This window comes from Amblyomma mixtum, chromosome 1 (assembly GCF_055824585.1).
Source record: "Amblyomma mixtum isolate Tamu chromosome 1, ASM5582458v1, whole genome shotgun sequence".
Classification (NCBI taxonomy): Eukaryota; Metazoa; Arthropoda; class Arachnida; order Ixodida; family Ixodidae; genus Amblyomma; species Amblyomma mixtum.
The window spans coordinates 143,985,192-143,989,954 of NC_143012.1; the positions used below are offsets into that span (position 1 = coordinate 143,985,192).

Here is a 4,763-nt window from a genome sequence, read left to right on the forward strand (position 1 = left end):
TCGCGACATATACGCACGAAACTGCCGCTGAACTGAAAATGTTAGCATATATAACCACTGAAAAGCATTACAACACGTCCCAAGTATAGGCGAGAGGTAGCGCACTCGGCTCGCATTGCAGAGTTTCGCGGTTCAAATCCTCCCTCCGGCGCAGCTTTTTTTCCCCCAGCCATTCGTAATGAAGGAGTGTTTCTACTCCTGCCGAGGGAGTGCGCCTAGCAGGAGTGCGGCGACTCTGGAAAAAGGAGTGAAATATGGGACAAGCGTATACTCCATCGAAAGGAGTTCCCCGCACTCCTTTAGTTCTTAGAGTGTATTTGGAGAGCAACGGAGGACTGTGTTTGCTAAATGAGTGGCGGTGATGTCTATGGCAGATTGCAGGATATCCTGGGCTATTTCAAGGGATCCTCCCGTTGTCCAGAGGGTTATATCATCAGCGGATATGGCTTTGTGGAGCCCTGGGATAGCAGCAAGAGCCTTTGCCAGGAACGCTAGGGCGATGTTAAAAAGTAAAGGTGATAGAACCACCCCTTGTGGGGTTCCCCGGTTAGGTAGGGGGAAAGGCTGGGAGGCAATATCCCCAAGGTGGAGTTCTGCCGTGCGTCCCTGAAGGAAGGCACGAATATTTTGCCATATGCGGGTGCCGCATCCCGTGGTGGCTAATGTCGTGTAGATATGATCATGGCTTATTGTGTCGAAAGCCTTTTGAATATCCAGGGCCAGTATGGCTCGCGTGCTGGCTGTACGGCGCTAGGTGCAAAAGAGGGACTCTTTAAGGGCAAGAAGTTCGTCTTGCTTCGAGATGTTTTAGCGGAAGCCGAATTGAACGTTGGATAGAAAGCCTGTTGTTTCTAGGCACGGTTGCAGGCGATTGAGAATGGCATGCTCGAAGAGCTTGCCGACACAGCTCGTTAAGGAGATGGGGCGCAAATTTTGAAGGGTGAGGGGTTTGCCCGGTTTGGGTATAAATCGAATGCTGGCATGGGTGCAGGCTGATGGGAGCGTCCCAGCTTGCCAGTGGTTATTAAAGAGCTCCGTGAGTTCTTGGAGGGAGACTTCGTCCAGATTGAGTAGTGCCTTGTACGTTATGCCATCCGGCCCAGGCGCCGTAGAGCGGCGAATACTGAAGTTTGCTCGGCGGACTTCGTTTAAGGTGATGTCGGCATCAAGTTCTGGGTTAGGTGGAGGTAGATTGGGTTTATCTGCTGACTGAAGGGGTGTGGGTATATAAGTGTCCCGTAGTTGGCCAATTACGTTCCCCTTCTAGAGCTCTAGTTGTATTAGACGTTGTGTGTTTACTTGTGTCTGAGATTTAGTGCTTGTTGGATCTAAGAGAGCGCGTAGGAGGGACCATGTGCGTTTTGTACTTAATGTAGCCTTGAGATCATTACAAAAGGTTGCCCAGTTTGCGCGGGCTAGTGTGTTCGCGTATTCTTCTGCCTCGCGAGTGAGAGCGGCTATGCGGAGTCTCAATTTGCGATTGTGTCGCTGATGACGCCAGCGCTTGAGAAGTCCTTGTCGGGCCTCCCATAGATGAGCCAGATGCGGATCAACCTGCGGTGTCTTAGGGGTATTTTTAATGTTTTTGCTGTTCACCTGGATGGCCTTCACCAGACGGTCTGTCCAGTCAGTGACAGTACGGGGGTCTGTAGAATCAGGTGCGAAGTATGAGCGCAATTTGTCCCAGTCAGTGAGAAGCTGCGAACGAGGGTTGAAAATCTTGGAATCATACGCAATAATAGTGAAGACCGTAAAGTGGTCACTTCCAAGGCTGTCTTGGAGCACCGTGTGAGACTTAACGATTATGTTCGGTGTGGCCGATGTGAGATCGGGTGTGGTGTCGCGGGTGACACTTGTGACGACATGGATATTAGCCTCCCATTTGGGACGTTCGCGTACAATTCCACATGTCACGAGACAGCAGGTTTCCCTCCTGTTTATCTTCTGTTCGGCCACGATCATTTGCTGCCCTTCGATGGGGTACTGCGCGCACCCACCTCCACGAGTGCTCATGGTCAGGACGCCATCGCGCGCGCAGACGGTGCCCGTTTTGTCGCCCGCCAGCGGTTGTCGGCATCCCAATTAACTCAGAAACGCCGCCATGACTATCATCGTCGCGACGTCGCCTACTCTCCTGACTCCCTTGTGTTGCTCAGGTCTCGTCTCGCCGTATGAATCTTTGTGGAAAGAAAATCAGGAGCACTTTGACTGTCTATAGTGCGTAGAGGCCAAAGCGCTTTCTGCACCACTTTGACTGCCTCTGTGGCAGTGGTGATGCCACCACTGGATGACGTCACACATAATTCATTGCTAATTACTAAGCAATGAAAAATTACTAATTGATTGATAATTACTGATTAATGACCAAACAATAATTAACTGCCAATGAATGGCGCCTAAGCTCGCCTTTACGAGTGGAACGGAACAACGTATTGTATCGCTGCCAGGGAGTCTGCGAAAGGGAACGCCACCACCCATTCCGCGCAATGCGTTGCCCTTTGAACGCAACGCTTTTTGAGGAAATGAAATGGCGGCTAATTCTCTGTCATCCCGGTGGACACCCGAACCACACCTTAGAGGAAGAGAGGAAGTGGGAGTGAAAGAAGAAAGAGGGGTCGTAATGATGAAAATGAAAATTGTATTTGAGGAAAGGAAGAGGGAGAAAGACATATATACAGAGAGATAGAGGGAGACTGTCGGCGAGGCGAAGGAGAGCGCGCGGCGGTGGCGGCGGCTCCGGGGCCGGCCTCGGCGCGCCAGCTGTGCGCTGCGTGACGTCACCCGCTCTTCGCGCATGCGCAGCTTGGCCTTTACAGAGCTCCACGAAATGGCTCAGCGACTAGCGTAGTGTTGCTTTTGCAACAAAACTGCTGCTGCGATATACAGGCCCTTACCGTGTCGTACGTCCCGTGACCGCAGTGACGTACCAGATCACCCCGCTACATCCACCGTCCCCGCCCGCTGCACCCCGCACCCACATCGTACAAGTGTCCAACCTCAAGCCTTACGACTCGCACTCTCCCCTGCCTGTGTAGTCTGCATCGGGACGGTGCCTTTGCCGCCAGGGGTAGTGTTAACAGACACTGGGTGGACGACGAAGTGTTTAGAACATTCTACTATTTTACTTAGCTTTTTTTTTTCTCCGCACATATACCTCCTTGGCATTCACCACCGTGCCTTGGCCAATTCCCCCGTGTGGGTATGTGCCATTTTCATATGGTGAAGAAGAAGACGAAGAAGAAGACGACGCTGTGGTGCGCGCTTGTGTGCTGTGCGACTGCCCCAAGCCGTCGGTTCTTTGCCTAGCAGATTACCTATGCTGCTTATGCACTTCAACGCTGCAACATGCCACTAACAAACCCTGGAGGGCTTCTAAAGGCCATTCAAACAGCAAGACCTTTCCAGCAGATGGGCAAGGACTTACTTGCCTCTTCCTTACGTTGGAATCTGGCAACAAATGAATAATAGCAGAAACAAAGTACTTAACCCACTGCGCCGAAGCGAAAGCCCTTCCCCACGGAAGCGCCACTGAAGTTGCCAAATTGTTTGTTGAAAACATCCGGCTTCGCTACGGTGCCCCTGAAGTGGTCATTACAGACAGATGAACTGTGTTTACAGCTGAGCTTTGCAATTCTGCAATACAGCAGAACGAGTCATAAGAAGACGACTACGCACCGCCCACAAACTACACATGCGTGCTAGGTGCCAAGCTCGCACAGCTTCTTTCAGAACTTTAAATTGAACCGCTAAATGATGGCGGCATAACCTATATCTGAGGCCTGACGACGTGACTTTGTTACAAGTTCAGCAGCACATAACTTTGGCTGGTGCACTCACTCAGAAATTCGTGGAAGCGATCACTGCTGACTCCTTATACCAGCTATCCATGCTCCGAAAGCACTAAGAAATTTCTTATGAAATCTACACACAGAGATGCTTGCAGAGTCTCTGCAAACAGGGGAATTATTACTACAACACCGAACATGGAATGTCTTGACAGTGGCTCACTGACTTAGATTTATTATAGCTTACCCTCAAATAACATGCCATTTGGTCAAATGTTTAGCTGAATCCCCCAAGGTGGAGTAAATTTGTAATAAAGGAGTAATTACTCATTGGCATCCACCCAAGCGCAGCCATACGGCTACAAAGGAAAGCTATACAGCTTTCTCAGAAACTTCGTAGTTAAAAAAAATTCGTCCTGGTCCGGGGATCGAACCCGGGACCACCGCTTCACCGGAGCAGCCGCTCTACCAACTGAGCTAACCAGGACCTTTTTTTCTTCAACATGGTATTTAGTACAGTGAGGTAATGTTCTATGTACATGAACTATATACAAGCCATTATGAAAACGGTGTTAAACAATACATATTGAAAAGACCATGCACTAGAAAAGGGGGCAATGCAGAGCACATCACTAATAGTGAGTGCCACTCCGGTTCGTACTCAGTCTGGACATACACGTCTCTTAGATGAACAACCATTCGACTGAAGTGATCCTTTGTAGACGCAACAGGTTCACAGTGTCTGTCCATCATGCGGGTTTTCCAGAGGCTGTGCAGTCCAATCAGAAAGAACATGTCCAGGGGTTCATCAACAAATGGCAGCGCAGTGAGATAGCGAAAAGAATGTGGAGTCAGATGAATTCTTTTTTTAAATGTGCGTTGCAGGATATCCCAGAAGAGTACTGCATATTTGCAACTGATGAAACAGTGCTCAATTGTTTCTGGTTCATCACAAAGGCGGCAATTAGCGGTAGACAC

At 49.8% G+C, this 4,763-nt stretch overlaps 1 non-coding gene across 1 annotated transcript; it reads right to left on the minus strand.

The window, feature by feature from the left end:
* Positions 1–4,198: 4,198 nt before the first annotated feature.
* TRNAT-GGU (transfer RNA threonine (anticodon GGU)) lies at positions 4,199–4,272 on the minus strand. The gene has a single exon. It is a non-coding gene; the product is annotated as a tRNA-Thr (tRNA).
* Between the last annotated feature and the right edge of the window lie 491 nt (positions 4,273–4,763).